Below are 17,986 nucleotides of genomic sequence, written 5' to 3' on the forward strand. Positions count from 1 at the left end.
TAGTAAGCATCAGGTGTCTGAGGCCAGATTTGAACTCAGGTCTTCCTAAATCGAGGGCTGGTGCTTTATCCACTGTGCCACCTAGCTGCCCCAGCTGTAACTTTAAATAATTGAATACACTATTGTGCCCCTTCCCCCTCTAAACTCTTTTTCTTTCTAAATATCCCCAGTTCTTTAAACTGATTAATACACATGTGTGGTTATGTATATACACAATATGTATACATATGTTTGGTATATATTTATATGTATTTATATATGTATATATGATATATCAATACAGTTTGATTTCCAGTCCTCTCAACATTCTTTTTTTGGAATTCAAACACATCTTCTGATATCAAATTTAGTCAGTCAGTCAAGAAGCATTTATTGAGTACTTACTAAGTGCCAGGGATTCCTTTTAAAATGTTTTTTAACTTTAAATTTGAATTTTTAAAGATTCTAAAAGTATTTTTTTCTTATTACATGTAAAGATAATTTTCAATGTTCATTTCTGTAAGATTTTGAGTTCCAAATTTTTCTCCTTCCCTCCCCCCTCCCAAAGACAGCATGCAATCTGATATAGGTTATACATGTACAATCATGGTAAACATATTTCCACATTAGTCATGTTGTGAAAGAAAAATCAGAACAAAAGGGAAAAACTACTAAGAAAGAAAAAACAACAACAACAACAACAAATAAAGTTAGAATAATATACTTTGATCTGCATTCAGACTCCATAGTTCTTTTTCTGAATGATGAGTGTTTTGCAATTGTTTTGAATCATTGTATTGCTGAGAAGGGCTAAGTCTATCACAGCTGATTATCGCACAATGTTCTGTTACTGATATAATGTTCTTCTGGTTTTTTTCACTTCACTCAACATCAGTTCATGTAAGTTGTTCCAGGTTCCAGGTTTTTCTGAAATCTGTGCCTAGCATCATGTCTTGTACATAGTAGGCCACTCAATGACTACTTATTTAAATGAGTTAAAGAATGAACTTGTATGTATATTTGGGGCCAGATTATGTAGGGCCTTAAATGCTAGCCAGAAGTATTTTGACATGATGATCAGGCAATAGGTGAGTCATTGATGGTCTTGCAGCAGAGGAGTCATATGAAAGTAGGAAGAAGAGTCTGGTGACTTTTCATTTTAAGATCATCGCTACATAGCTGGAAGGGGAACCTTAGAGGTCATGCAGTCCAACTCCCTCTTTTTACAGATGAAGAACCCAAGACATTAAATGATTTGCCAAAGGACCCACACCTAGAAAATGGAAGAGCCAAAATCTAAACTCACATGCTCTGACTCCAAAGCTAATGCTTCCCCCACTACACCATGTTTTAAAATTTGATGTTAGGCATTTATATTTGTGGGTAGTCTAATGATCAAAGATAATAATGATTTTATTTGGTTCCTGGGGAAAGCATATCCCTATCAATCAATTTATGTCCTGTTTCTTTCTTCGTACTTATTGTGAGATAAAAATTCCTTGTAGATATTAAGTGTGGTAGCAAAAGTAGGGTTTAAATTCTAAATTGAAAAGAACCAATACAAATTGACAGTTGTTATTGTGACTGATTTGTGAAAGAATTCTTTTTCCATAAGAAAATCCTTTGACATGTTGGTGTTTACCTTCTTTATTTAACAGTTTAACTCCTCCTAATATAATTTGATTTTAACAAGGAGTTAGCATTTTGTATCTACACCACATGACCATGCATTTCCTGCGTTAAAGTTTATCTATATTTGTCATGTGGCTTGCACTGCTTTGTTCTTGATATTGGCAGTTATGAACTCATTAATTTACTGTGTGTTGTTGTGGGTTTTTTTTTTTTATTTCTCCAGGGATATGAAGCACTGATTAAAAAGGACTTCCCCAAATACTCACTTTGCACTTTTGACTGGGTACATGGACACAAGGAAAGAGAAGAAGGAACGGAGGACAAGGCTATTTTGCTCGGTAAGCTTGTGCTCTACACCCATTATATCAGTGATTGAAAAACAATTGGTTGAGTGTACTTTGTCCTCCACTATTACTTGGTCTATCATATTCAAAACTGTTAATAAGCACAGCAGGTAACACATTAGGAGGAGTTAAAAAGTTTACTTCGGCATTTTTCTCACTTGCATTGATTTCATTTTCTATTCTTTCTTGCCTTTGTCAAATTTTCCAGGCTTATTATCAGTGTACTTAGAGATGCAGTTGTCATTATGAATTGAACCACAGATTGCTTTTGAATCACACAGTTAGCAACCTACCTTGAATTTTATGTCTTAAATGTCTAGGTGCTGCTGTTTCATAGCTTAGGTCTGTTAGCTGAAAACTATAGTACTGAAAATCTGTGACCTAGTGGCTACTGTTTGTCATCTCCAGGGGTTCTATTATGAACATTTTATAGGTAAATGGAATAGCTGTACTCTTCACTATCGAAGGGCTTAACTTCTAATATACACTTGTTGGAAATATGCAATTCAGCAAATATTTATTAAGTACCTACTACATGCAAGGTATTGTATACAAAGACAGAATGCAACACAGTTGCTTTGAAGAACAGAAAATCATGTTATCTGCATTATTAGTTTGAAATTTTGAATTATAGATTTAAAATGTATTTTGACAGAATCTCTTTTTATTTGTCTCATCATGCTATGGAAAACATTGGGAATCACCTTAGGATGCTAAATGTTTTCAGAAATCAGATTGAGAAGATAGAATACAAATGCATACTACTATCTTTCCAGATGAAATACTAGAGAAGGTAGCATTTTAGTTTTTTGAAAAGCACCAAATGTCCTCTGTGTCATATACTTTGTTTTTTTCAGATCTAGACTTGAGGTTTTGTCAAATTCCATCCAATTTAAGAAGAGAATATTTCATTGGAAAATAAAATGAAAATAGAGGTTTCCCATTTAATTTTTTGTCAGAAATTGATAAACCATAGTTTATAAAAACAGAAAGGAAAAGCTACAGTTAGGAATAGTAAACCTTCAGTATAACTTATAAAGAAATAAAGTTGGGGCAGCTGTGGGGGCAGAGTAGATAGAGCACTGGCCTGGAGTCAGGAGGACCTGAGTTCAAATCCAACTCAGACACTAACACTTACTAGTTGTATGACCATGGGCAAGTCACTTAACCCCAATTGCTTCACAAAAAAGAAAAAAAAAAGAAGTATAATTGGAAAAGAAATTAGGGAGCTTGGCACAAGAGGTACAAAAAAAAATTCTTAACCAATTTGGAAAAAAAAAAAGAAAGAAGTTGGTCTCTTTAAAAGGGATTTTTTCTTAGAGAATCATAGAAAGAAAAAGATTTGTTGGGAAAAAATAGAAGTCAGAATGGTACCTGGAGTATATCAGGAATCAGAGATAGAGATTAGAATTGGAGAGAATAAGTAAAATAGGCCACAACAATAGACATGTTGTACCAGAGGATCATTCTGCAGCTGGGGTGACTCTGTAAGAGTAATCAAAGATGAAGTGAGGTGGAGAGACATGAACCTTCTCCTAAAAGTTTAATTTATATCTTTTTTTGTGAATGCAGATCAAAGAGATGTTTATTTTGATGGATTTTTAAAAATTGATTTAAGGATCTCCTCTTTATAGCATTTTTGACTTAACTGTCCTTTAACTCAGAAGTGAAATGATGGATGGTAATTAAACTCCCTAAGTTACAGCAGTATGCATCTCCAAAACACAAATTAGGCAAACCTCCTTACAAGGGGAGTATGTCAGTGTTCTATCCTAGGCCCTCTTCTCTTTCCTCTCTACCTTTACTTCTGTTTCTATGGGTTCAAGTATCATCTTACATAAACACTCCCCAAATACATATAAGAAGTTTCTACTCTCTTTTCTGAACCCCAAGCCACATTATCATAACCTGAGGGAAATCCTCACTGTCAGACTCAACATGTCCAAAACCAATCTAATTTTCCCCTAAATAACCTGTCTCATTCAAACTTTCCTACTTCTCTTTATGGGTAGCTCTATCTTCCTAGTCACCCAAATTAGCAACCTAGTAATTATTTTTGAGTCTTTTCTCTCCTACAACCACCGTAATCAATCAATTGCCAAATCATAGCAATTCTACCTTGATAGCATTTCTTGTACTCCCTTATGTCTCTCTATATACATAGCCACTACCCTACTTTAGCCCTTCATTACTTCACACTAGATCTTGTAATAGCTTCCTAATGTTCTTCCTATTTAGTATCTCAACCCTCTTTGACTCTCTCCATATAACTGTCAAATTAATCTTTTTAAAGCACAACCTTTATTTTACAGTGTCACTCCCTTGTTCAAAATCTTCAATAGCTCCCTTTTGCTCAAGGGTAAAATGCAAGTTCCTCAGACTAGGATTTAAGTCACAGTCTAATTTTAACTTAACTTTTCAGTCTAATATCATACTATTTATTCCTCTTCCTTATTTTCCAACCAAACTAGACTTTTAGCTATTCTCTAACTAGAAACTCAAACTAGACTGTTAGCTAATCTGTTTCTGTTTATTTCCATAGGCCCATTCTGCAAGTTTAGAATATATTCCCTACTCATTCCTCCTTCTCAGAATTTTTGTCCGCCTTGAAGTCAGCCTCTAATCTCTTTCTCCATGAATTAACCCCTCACCTCATTAGTGTTTGATAATTATTCAAATTACCTTGTATTATGCTTATACATGTTATAAATATGTTATGTCTATTGCTACCCTGAGTGAAATGTAAACTCTTCTCAAGAAAAAAGGCAGATTCATATTTATCTGTGTTTCCCCAGTGCCCAGCACATGCCTTGCCTTTGGCTGGTAATAAATAAATGCTTATTGAATTGAATTGAATAACATGCCTGTAAACTTGAACTCTGTCTGTAGAACAGCTCATAATATACTAAGTATAATAAGAGGATAGTAAAAAATGGGCAAGAGTTGTCAAATTTTCCCTACCTTCTTTTATTAAAAAAAAAAAAGAAATTAAAGAAAAAAGCGAATACAAATACCTACCTAGTAGCGGGCTTAGGACATGAGAACAAAATAAAAATCATCCCTATTGAAACTGTGAAAACAGTAAGTCACAGGTATAAGAAACAAGAAGATAATCTCAGAAAATAGGAAATTCATAGCTTGACTACTATGGTGAAGTAAATCAGAAAAAAAAAGGAAGAGCCATGAAAACCAGTTAAGAAGCCAGCTTCAAGACTGAAATTCTTACTGATATATAAAGTGAAATGAGCCTAAAGGGGAACTGTCAGCACACAACCAGACTAGTGGAAAGCTGTTCTCTGAAAGTAGAGACCAGAAGGATTTCTCTAGAACCTGTTGTCTGAGAGCAGTCCAAACAAGGTATCTATACTAGAAAGTAAATTAAGGTAAAAGAATAAGACCTACCTAATTCAAGCAATCACATTTCTCCCTTAGAATTATAAATTATAAACCCTTCTTTTCAAAACCTAGTTAGTATTAGAACCAGATTAACTTCCAACATCTTGCCAGGTACCCCACAATCTTGATCTGAAAGCATTGTAGGGATTTTTGTTTGTCCATGTAATCCATAGGCTTTCTCATTCTATGAAATGAAACCTTGAAAATTACCTTGATACCTCTAACATTTCTACTCACTTCCCCAAGTAACCACTGTTTTTTTTTTGTTTTTTTTTGCCAACTAATGTGGCATGTAGTTTAGTCAACATTGTATGACTGTGTATGGTAACTACTTTGCTTTTTTTGCTTTTCCTTTGCATTAACTCCAGTGTTCAAAATTAAGCTCCTAAAGAAGTTTATTAATATTTTATTCAAATTTGATAATAGTAGCAGTCTTATTCATCCTTCTTCATGCTGGTTTATAAATAGTCTTCAGTATAGTAAGGAGAGAAGACTTGTCATGGATAATTTGCACCTGTCACTTGTCCTGTCCTAATGCCTTGTCATATACCATTTACCCAATTCGTGTCACATCCTCAGGAAACTAAGTGTTGTAGTACATAGAACACTGGGCCTGGAGTCAGGAAGACCTGAGTTCAAATCTTGCCTTAGATATTATGTGTGTGATCTTGGACAAGTCTTTTAATCTTTATTTGCTTCGGTGTTATCAACTGCAAAATGGGGATAATAATAGAACATATTTTTTAGGGTTATTGTGAGGAACAAGTGAGATAATATTTGTAAAGTACTTAGCACAGTGCTTGACCCATTATAGGTGCTATATAAATCCTAGATGTTATCAGAATTAAGATGATGATTGTAATTATTTTCAATGTACTTGTTTCTTATCACAAGTTGGACAAACTTGTTGAACTATTAAAAAGCAATGATTCTATGCTCCGGATAGTCTCTGATTCTACTATTAGGAATTAGGACTAGATCTTGGAATTCACTAGTTTAGGGAAATCTCAGGCGAGGGAATTCCCTCCTTCCATGCAAGTCATCACCACCTCTGCAAATTATAGTCTTAGAGACTTGCCTAGAACAAGATCCTAGAGAGATCAAAGAAAGACGAAAAGGATCTGTCATATACAAAAATATTTATAGCAGCTCTTTTTTTGTTTTTGCAAAGGACTGGAAACTGAGGGGGTTTCTATCAGTCAGGCAGTGGCTAAAAAAATCATTTCATACAAATACAATAGAATATTATTGAAACATAAGAAATGGCAAAAAGGACAGTTTCAGAAAAACCTGGGAAGAATTATATAAACTGATACAGAATGAAGTATATAAAACTAGGGGAGTAATTTATGCAATAGCAACAGCTTTGTAAAGAAAAAGAATTTTGGAAGACATAAAACTTAGATCAACACAATGACCGACTGTGATTCTGGAGGATCAATGAAAAAAGTCCACCTCTTGATAGAGAAGTGTTAGACTCAAGATATAGAATGAGGCATACATTTTTGGACATGGGCAGTATGGAAATCATTTTGCTTTACTATGAATATGTGTTATGTGTTTCATTTTTCTTTTTCTTTTTTAAGTTTGAGTGAGAAATGGGAAGAAAAAGGAGGGTAGGGATAGGTAGCCCCCCCAAAAAAAAAACAAGAAAAAGGAGAGGAGGAAAAAAGTCATTGAAATACTTTTATGATGGACAGAAGAGAACAGAGAAAGGCTAGAAAGAATAGGCAATCAGGACTTTGAAAATTGTGTTAATTTTATTATATATTTTAAAAGAAATGCATACTATAGAGAGAGAATCAGATCGACATGTACTATCTTTTTATTATTATTATACCATGTGCATGTGAATGGTCATTTTATTTGTTGTTTAGAAAGAAAATTAAGAGAGATGCTAGGGTATGAAACGATTAAATGATTTACTCAAAGTTACACAACAAGGATGTGTAAGAGACAGGACTTGAATGTAGGTCTCCCTAATTTTGACACCAGTTCTATGCCACCTCTCATGATTGTACTATATTTTATGTATATATTTTTGGTTAAATGTGCATTTGAAACCTATTTTGGCAATGTAGCTACCATAGATAACATTGTTTTTTATGGAAAAATGCAATGCACTGACTTACCATAGGAACTTTTGGAACATAACCCATTTGTAATCTGGTAACTGCTTGTACCTTCAGGGTTATCAGCTCATTTAACTCAACAAACATTCACAGGCTTCCATCAATGTTCAAACAAGAGCCACAAAGCATGGGCAGTCAGATTGTAAGTCACTGTCTCCACTCTCTTCTAAAAGCAAAGTCCTATGGTAGATAGGAAGACTTGTAGAAAACAACTTTGCATTACAAAGCAACAACTTTCAAAAAAAAACATAGAAAGACAATGACTAGGATAGACTCATAAATCTGGACCTAGAAGAAGCCTCAGAAGCCATCTAGTCCAATCTCTTTTTATAGAAGAAGAAACTTAAGGGCCAAGGAGGCAAAGCACTCTTGACAATGTTATAGAGGTAGCAAGTACCTAAGGTAGCATTTGAATGAAGGTCCTCAGTGCTCTTTCTTTTGCACTGTGCTGCTGCCTCCCTTACTAATCAGTAGCATTAGTAAAGAAGACAACAGTGGCTCCCATGGACATGTCTATTTCTCGATCTGGGGAGATCTCTCTCTTGGAGACAGAATCCTGTTATTTTCTATAATTTTCCTCATCATGCCCGTGCTCTGGTAATGGATGTAAAAGACAGTGACTGGAACGATATCATGTGAACATTTGTATGTCCATGACCAAAGAAGGGATAGAGAGGATCATAGAAGATGAAATGGACAATTTTGTTACAAAACAAAATTTTTGCACAAACAAAACCAAAGCAGTTAAATTAAAAGGGAAAATAAATGGGGGTGGGGGATCTTTAAAAGTTTTACTGAAAAAGGTCTCATATCCAAAGATATAAGGAGCTCATTCAAATCAATTTGAACAAGCTCCATTACTCAATGGTCAGAGGAGATGAAGTTTTCAAAGGAATAAATTCAAGCTATCAACAACCTTATGAAAAATGCTTTAAAACATTAATAATTAGATAAATACAAATTAAAATTACTTTGATATTCCTCCTCACACCCATCAGATTGGAAACTATGACCAAAAAAGAAAATGACAGCTGGTGAGGCTTTGGGAAATTTAACATATGAATGACATGTTGCAGCTGTGAATTGGTCTGATCATTCTAGAAAGCAATTTTGAACTATGCCCCAAAGGTTAATAAACCATTCATGCCATTTTACCAGCAATACCACCACTAGACCTACATCCTAAAGAGATCAGAAAAAAAGAAAAGGACCCATATGTCCAATAATATTTATAGAAGCTTTAAAAAATATATAGCAAACAATTAGAAACTAAAGAGGTACTTCTCAGTTGGACAACAAACAGCTAAACCAGTTATGGTATTTGAATGTTATGAAATATATTGCCTAAAAGAAATGACAAAATGGATAGTTTTGAAGAAATCTGAGATTTGCATGAACTAATGAAGAGTGAGTTAGGCAGAACCAGAAGAACGGTTTATGCAATAACAACAAAATTTTAAAGAAAAATAACTGTAAAACACTTCAGAAATCTAATCAATGCAATGACCAGCCATAATTCTAGAAACAGCAAAGAGGCAAACTACCCACCTCCTGACAGAGAGACGATGGACTTAAGATGTAGAACAATACATAAATTTCCATACGTGACCAAATGTGGGAATTTGTTTTGCCTGATCATGCATACTTGTTATAAGGATTTTTAAATTTTTCTTTTACTTTTTCATTTGGGAGAAATACATGAGAGAGGGAAGGTTGATATAGGGTTTCCCTTCCCTCCAAAAGAGAAGAGAACAAAAGGAAGGCCTAAAAGAATCACAGGAAAGCAAATCAGCTTTGCAAGGTACTTACAGCATTTATTATATACCAAAAAAGAAAAATGGGCTACATTTTGGGGATTCGGTTTCATATACAATGTTCTCATATAATGTATATGGAAATGTTCCTTTTATTTGGTGTTTTTTAAGTATAAAAGCAAAATATATATGTATGTATGTATGTATATATGTACTTCATATGGTTAAAAGAATGGATTGTTCCCTAGTGGCTAATGAAAGGCCTCAGAAAATTATTTAGTGGACTGCAGTCTTATCTATTTAATTCTATTGCTTCTAATATAAAATATAAATGCCTCTGCTTTGCTTTTAAAGCCCTTCATAACCTAACCCCAAACTATCCTTCCAGCCTCAGTGGACATTATTCCCTTTCCTGTACTTTGTGATTCAGCCAAACTGTCTTTCTTTTCTGTTTCTCACACATGAGAGTCCATCTCTCATCTCTGTGCCTTTGCATTGGCCATCTAAAATTCTGGAATGCTCTCTTCCTTACCTCTACCTCAAAGTCCTATTTTAACTTTAAGATGAACTTAAATACTATCCTCTGCCTTAAGGTTTTCCTGACCCCTCCTTCCTCTAATGCTAGTACCTCCTCCCCAAACTACCTTGTTTGTATTTAACTACTTTGCATTTATTCACTTTATATCTATGTTTTATAATTATCCATGTGCTTATTATCTCTTCTATTAGAATATAAGCTCTTTTGTAATATGGAGTTTCATTCTCTGTACTTCTCTCTCTAGTTCTAGAACAGAGACTGACACATAGTTGATGTTCAATAAATAAATGCTAGTTTATTAGTGATTACTTAATTTCACATCTATCTGACATGATATTTAGGTACTTAAGCTTGTATCACCAAACCATAACCATTCCTTTGCATTCCTGATCAACTGTTTGAAATTTTTCATAAATTGCTAAGACTTGTCAACTATTTTTCCATTAATCAATTTGTCTCATCCATTTAAAAAAGTCAAAGAGAAGCAAAGTGGCACAATTATTCAATATCTATATACAGTCTGGTGTTAATGAGACTCTTATTACCAGTCATCATAATTCAATTATTTCTGGAAAACCTTAATCATTTAGTAAGATACAAAGCTAGGTGCTGAGTGTCATGATAGACTCATTTGCATGGTTCTCTCATTAGTTTCTGAATCTAGTTCCTCATCTGGTTCCTGAATCTGTCAGCTTATTCTCATTCAACAAACATTTTCTCTGTGGCAGACACTATGCAAGGCACTCTGGATATAAATTCAAAGAATGAAACACTTCTTATTCCTAAGGAGCTTATCACTGACCTTCCCCTTCCCCCTTGACTAACTACTAAGGACTGAGAACTGAGCCAACTCAGAAATTATATCTATATGGGTTTTGTTACCATAGTCCCCAATACCACCATTGTGAGGGCTGGCTTGGGAACCAAAGTTCTTTCTTTCTTCAGCTGCTACATATGTGGGACTCAATTGTTTCTAGAGCAGCCCTTATACACACTAGTCCCCAGCACTCCCTTCCCCATCCTCTAAACTTCTTCAAAGCAAGGTTCAGCCTGCAACTATCCTTGAGAGCAGGGACTGGCTTTTGCCTTTCTTTGTATGACCAGCACTTAGCACAGTATCTGGCACATGGTAGGAGCTTATTATTGTCATTGTTATTAGTAACAAAAATGATAATTGCATTTATTTAGTGCTAAATAGTTTGCAAAACAATTTACATGGTATCCTGTTAGAGCTTAACCACCCTGTGAGGTGGGTGTTATTGTTTTCCCCATTTTACCAATGAGAAAATGGAGGCTGAGAGAAGTTAAATGACTTTCCTAGGATCATACAGCTTACAAGTGTCTAAAGCTAGATTTGAATTTAGGTCTTCCTGACTCCAAGTCTAGCCTTCTATTTGTAACACTACCTACCTACCTTTGATTTGACTCGATTTGTGCTCTTGCTATGCTTGAATCTGCATTGACCACTGCTTGTTCACATAAATCATATATCTAACCATCTGGGGTGCCCAAAAGGTGAATACTTACTTAAATTTGCCAGATTGCTTACAATTATTCACATTCAATCAGAGTGGCCCAACAACTTACAGTTTATACTAACTACCTCTTTATAGACTGTGTTAAAAAGAAATATATAGTACATGTACTCCATATACTCACAGTAACTAAGCTTCCAGCATTCTTACTGTGAGGACCAGATTCATCGCACCCACTTCCAACAGAGTTTCTCTCAGATAAGGGCAGAAGAGAGGAAAAGAGAGAATTGTTCACTCTTTGAGAAGCTAACTAAGGCCCTACTTCTGCTCAGCCTGTAGCTACTAAACCTTCAGGTCTATCATTAAGGGAGATACAAAGACGAAATTAGCCAGTTCCTGCATTCAAGGAATTTATATAATAGGAATTTTCTACTCTAATGAAATCATGAGTATGTGATTTCAATAATATATTTCCTTCACTCATACAGATTTTAACTCCTTCAAACCTGCTCATCCTATGTAATCCTTATCTGTGTTTTTCTATAAATTGTCAACAGATGATCTAGCCCATGGAATAAAAGTCTTACTCTATGGAGTTTTTGTCCTTCTTCTTTAATTATATCTGTGGTTCCAGGGCTATCCATCAATTAATTTTCCATATATAATTAACCCCACCCCTTTCAAATCATACATATCCTCTTTTTTATACCACTTCTCATACACAGTAGTCATTTGTTAATATGCTCCAGTATCTTCTCACTATGTCTCTATTGATTGCTCTTTTAATTTTTATTCTGCTTAGATCAAGGTTTTCTATAATTAAAATCAGTATAGCACCAATGTGAAAATATTAGTGTTAAAAAGACAGACTTTTGCTGCAACAAGCAATTTGGGAAGTACAGATTATTTTCACAAAAGCAATCTAGCCCAAAATCTTAATATTCAATTATGGGCCCAAACTCCTTGTCTATCTGCAATGCAGTACAGAGAGATACAAAGGATCCTAAAAGGCTTAGTGCTATTTTTAGCTATTAAATCTTAAAGACTTTTGGGGCACCCTTTATTTTAATGGACTATCTCTATCTGCATGTCATAGTTTAGGTAATAAACATTTTCCATCCTCATATTTTCAGTGAAAATGTTTAGTACATTTTTTATATTAATGTAAATTTCACTAGGGAGACTTAACAGTGTTCTAAGGCTTGTTGAAATCAGTATAATGGCATCCATGAATAGGGGCTTTTGGAGAAGTTTGATATCAAGGGAGAATTATTCTCTTATTTGCATTCTACACTGGACATCATACATAACACTAAAGGAACATTTTATACCTTTCTAAATGGCAATATTGGGTGTGAATTTGAAAAATATATTTTCTTAGTCATATATGGCAGAATTGTATAATGTTAACACATATGAAACACTTGTTCAAAAAGAGCCTTCAAAGTTGCATTGGGTTCGAATAAATGAATAACTATAAAAGCATTTAAGTGCTTACAATTTGTTCAGATATAGATACAAGTAAGCAAGACAGTTTCTGCCTTCAAACTTATACCCCAATGAGGGAAAACTACACATCAATTTGGAAAAGGGGGTGGTCAGAAAGGAGGAAGCAGGATTTGGTAATGGCAGAGAAGTACATGGTAGCCTGGGCCCCAGGCAAGATAAGACAAAGATTTGCCCTTTGGAGCCCATGGTCCCAAGAGAAGAACCCAACTTCTGGTGGGAGGAAGATGAAGAGGATGTCCAGAGTGTGTAGGCAGCATAGTTTGGAAATGCTTTGTCTGAAATCAAATGAGAGAGGATCCTTTGTTCCTCGCAAGCAGTTGTGTGACCATAAAGATGTAGGAAATCATTTATGAAAGTTTGCCTATTCTATTCTCACATTTTCATTAAGGATACTCTTGATGAGTATGAAGACCATTGTCTGAAAGATTTTGTACACAAAAGAAACCAAGAATATGTGTCATTTGTTTCTTGATATCTCCTTTTTTTATTCTTCTGGAATCTTTCCCTTTTCAAGAGATCTTAAATATTGCTTTTTTGAGTACCTTTACATTTGTATGATAGACAGCATGTTTTTTCTTTTCATTTTTAACTATCATTTGTACTATTACACAATTTTAAGCTTAAGTAGCTTTAAACAGCACTAAAACTTTTGAGACACCCTATATAAAAGAAAATATAATCAGCTGTGGAAAAGCTGTAAATATACAACATCCTCAATTTTGTGTCTAAAATAGTTCTCCTGACTATACAAAACCTCAGTGATACAGAAATGGTTCTTTAAAATAGCCTTGCATTTAGTAGAAATTTAGTAAATAATCATTAAATTGAATTGAGTATATAAACACCTTAAAATACTTTTGTTTTAAATAAGTCAAAACTTAAAAATAAGACTGAGGCAGAATCTCATAGTATATAGGGTACTAGACTTGGAATCAGGAAGACTTGGATATTCCTATCTCTAGCACCTGCAAAATGTGTGACAATAAGCAGGTCACTTAAACTCTGAGTGCAAGGCAAGTAAGACTGAAAATTTTAGAAAGGTCTAGATTTATAAAGGTAGAGGTAATTCTTCACTAGCAATTCCCTCATTGATGAAAGGTTCTTGACATATTAAAATAAATAAAATGAGATTATTCAGTTGTCTGGCCTATATTGTTACCTATACTGATTGAACAAAGTGACCTTAGGACATGATACTAAATATACCACCATAATATCATGAAGTTAAATTCCTCTGAACATTTGATAACTAGTACAAAATAGAATTTTTATGAAAATTAATTTTCCACATGAACCCTACCTCTAGTCTACCTAAAATATTATAATTTTTTCTTGGAAATGTTCCCATTCATCAGAACTGCCTGAAAAATCATTAAAATAGCTTTTGTAAAGTGGGAGTGTAAACATTTTCTTTTAGTCTTAAATTTTCTCAGTAGTAACTTGTGGAGTGCTAGGCCATGTGATTAAATAGCAAAAGTAAACTAGCTCTCTTCCAAAACTGTTTCCCATGGAAAAACCATTGGTATCTTTTTAGAAAATTATTACTGCTTGCCAATTAGAATGATGAGACTCTTGCATGGATTCTCATTTTGTTTACCGCTCATGTTTCCCATTGGGTTGATTGAATTAGAAGCAGGCAGTTCATAAGGAAACTGTTTACACAGAGCGTGTAATTCATTGTCAGGGAAAATCTCCAAGGTCAAATTTGAATACAGTCTATGTTTCCAGGAAATTGTTAATTTTTTTCTAAAGACAAGGGTGGGGGGAGAACAAAAACATTTAGCTGTTAACACTTTAGTGTCTTGATTTCTTGTTTTAGTTGTTAAGAATAAATTTTGGTTTTATAACTTTTTTTAAATTGAAATGTTATTGTAGATGGAGAGTTCTTGGTGAATAGTACAAATTAGGGTGTAAGGTCATTTCATTTTGAAAACGTATTGCTCCTGAATTTGTATTATTCAAACCACCTCAACCCATCTCCCTAAAAACAATTTTATAGATCCTGTTATGGAAGTAGCATGTCCAGTGTTTTGGTACTACTTAGTACAATGGTTCTTAACCTGGCTCAATGGATCTGCAATGGGTCTTTGGATGGATTTCAGGGAATTATGAACTTAGATGGGGAAAAAAATTACATTTTTTCAATATAATTGGTTTCCTTTATGATCTTATGTTTTTTATGCATATCAAAATTATTTTTTAACTGTCAAAGGGGTCATGACACAGAAAAAGAAAACCTATACTAGTTGCTATAAAACCAACTTCCCAAAATAAATGATGAACATATCTATGATCTGAAATCCCAATAATTTATATTTATCCTGGACAGCATCTTGATGATAGACCTCACAAAATCTTGACACAAGAAAACAAGCTAGCCAAGACTCTTGTCTTTCACCACCTGCAGGATACTGCCCAATATAATGCATTCTCATTTCCCATCTTGGCTTTTTCTCCCCCTTCAATTTTATAAAAAAGGCACTAAACTCATGTAATTTTAGAGTTGTTAGGGACCATCTTTAAGAACAAATGTTCCTGAATTCTAGTATACAAACCATACCTTTTTAAACTAAGGAAGACATCAGTTGAGTTGGTACAAATTTTAACTTTATTACTTGCTACCTATGTGCTTTTTTTTTTGCAGGGCATTGAGGGTTAAGTGACTTGCCCAGGGTCACACAGCTAGTAAGTGTCAAGTGTCTGAGGCTGGATTTGAACTCAGGTCCTCCTGAATCCAAGGCCAGTGCTTTATCCACTGCGCTACTTAGCTGCCCCACCTACGTGCTTTTTAATAAGTCATGTAACCTCTTTAAGTCCAAATTCCCTTCATCTATAAAAGTTTGGACTGCTTCAGTAATTCATAACATGAACCCTTTTGACATTCTGGAAAAGCCTATAGACCCCTTCTCTGAATAATATTTTTAATGCATAAAATAAAACTAGCAACTCTCCTATGAATGAAAGGTCCTACCTACACCATGTTACAAAGGAAATCAATTATGTTGAAATATCATTATCAAAATATTTAAAAGTTCAGACACCCCAAGTTACAAACCCTTGGACTAGACAATTACTAAAAGCCTCTTCAGTTTTTAATCATGTTATCCCATGACCCATTTCTTCCATACTTGGACCAAAGCCTTGAGATACTTTTTGTCAAGTGCATTTTTAAGCCTTTGCTAGTTATGCATGGTTCAGAATCTCCAATAACACAAGAAAAGTAAGCTCTGGGCCAAGAAATTCTTTCATTTCACAATTACAAGAAACTCATTATTTGCTTCAGTTTAAATGGCATTGATTTCATTGGGAAAAAATGTACCTCCCTTTCTCTCAAAACCCACCAGAAGATAAACGTGAAAATTATTGTAGAAACAATGGGCACTCTCCCCAAATCTAAAGTATATATGCTTTTTTTACACATTCTTCCATTGGTTGCCTATCTAGTGCAGTGCCTGAGATAATTCAGTAAATATTTAACATGAGTCCCACCAAGACAAGATCATGATAGATTTAATAGTGAATAAACTGAAAAGAATTACATGTTTGACTTGAAAGAGAAAGCACTAGCAGAGGGAGCTTTGACCTGGTGTATCTACACTTGCTAAAAAGAATATTCCATATTTTAAAGAAATCTGAGAAGTTGCTAACCATTTGATTTGCTTTGGTTTCAGCTAAAGATAGCTAAATAAAATGTTTTATTTTAAATTAAGATATAAAATTATTTTCCTCCCTTATATTATCCTTCTTCCACTTTTTTCTTTTATTTTTTCTTCTCTTCTTTCCCTATGTTGAGTCTTCCTTTTCAACTTTGTTCCTTATTTTCCCCCAAGAAATATGATTCTTAAAATATATATATAATTCTGTTGTCCCTCAACTTCATTGGGAGAAGAAAAAAATATTTCAGTGTTAACCATCAAATGATAACGGTACTTCTTGCCATCATGAAAGGGACTTAGCATTTTATTAATGGAGCTTGGGTATCGGGAGGAAGCTTGGTCAAAATGTACCATTAAAATTTCCCTTTCTTAGGAAAAGTGGATATGAAATTATACCAAGCTTAAGAATATTTTGTAATTTTCCTTCCTCAACCTATAGTTCCTCTTTCCCCTTTTTATTGGGTGATGTAAAACTGCCTCTATATAGATTGTTGAGAAGTAACTTCTATGTCAAATGTGGAATATTAATAATGAAAGAGGAAAAAAAGTGGTAAAAATAGGGTTTGGAATTTTGTAGTCAATATAAAGAAACTTTATATACCAGCTTATTTTCTTCAAAGAGACTTTTTTTGAAGTTAATTTTGATAATGTTAAAACTGCCTGTGTTCTACTGGTTGGATGGATATGTAATCTTGTTATCATCATTATGTAATTATTGAACATTTCTTGAGCCTATGATGAAAAACAACATAAAAGAGACTATCTCTGACCTCCTAAGAGTTTACAGAGATTTTTTTAAAAATTCAAATGGGGATATGATTGAACTTATAGTAGTATAATAATATTAATTTTTTTAAACCTCAACACAAAGAAATATTTTTTGTACAAGTTCCATTGTTGAAGTATTATGCTATATTTACTAAAACAGAACACCCATTCTTTACATCCACTTAGTTAAAAATAACTTTTAAGACATGGTTTGGGGGCAGCTAGGTGGCACAGTGGACAGAGCACCAGCTTTGGATTCAGGAGGACCTGAGTTCAAATCCGACCTCAGACACTTGACACTGTGTGACCCTGGGCAAGTCACTTAACCCCCATTGCGCCCCCCCCCAAAAAAGATGTGGTTTGATTTGATTTGGTTGATTCAGCTCAAATCTGAAGGGAAACTGAGGATGCTTTATGGTATTTAGTATTTTGGGGAAATTTTGACCTTTGTACAAAACCCATAAGAAAAGTATACTTCCTATTATCTAAATAATTTGATTCCCAATCTTTTAATTCCTGGTTAACCATTTCATCTTTCTTTCTTTTTGGATAGATTCTTTTCATTTTCTATGTGAACTGTGCTTTTCCCTTACCTTCCATAATTTAGATAAAGGCATAGATGATAAGATTGTCAGACTATTGGATGATCTGAGATTGAGAAGATTGGCTGATTTATTGTGCTACAGCATATCAGGATACAAAAAGATCTCAACATTTAGGAATGATGGGCCAAATATAGATATTTGAAGAGGGATAATTTTTAAAATCTAATCACCTGTACAAGTAAAGAAAGGATCCATAAA

General features: G+C 34.2%; 1 protein-coding gene across 2 annotated transcripts in view; it reads left to right on the forward strand.

Moving 5' to 3' along the window:
• The window catches only part of NCOA7 (nuclear receptor coactivator 7), a 196,356-nt gene that overhangs the window by 37,954 nt on the left and 140,416 nt on the right, over nt 1–17,986 (forward strand). For both annotated transcript variants that reach the window (XM_044002156.1, XM_044002157.1), the window contains exon 2: nt 1,835–1,949. The gene's annotated coding sequence lies outside the window, so the exon portion shown is untranslated. The remainder of the gene's footprint in view (nt 1–1,834; nt 1,950–17,986) is intronic.

The sequence above is a fragment of the Dromiciops gliroides genome, chromosome 4, assembly GCF_019393635.1.
Source record: "Dromiciops gliroides isolate mDroGli1 chromosome 4, mDroGli1.pri, whole genome shotgun sequence".
Taxonomy (NCBI): Eukaryota; Metazoa; Chordata; class Mammalia; order Microbiotheria; family Microbiotheriidae; genus Dromiciops; species Dromiciops gliroides.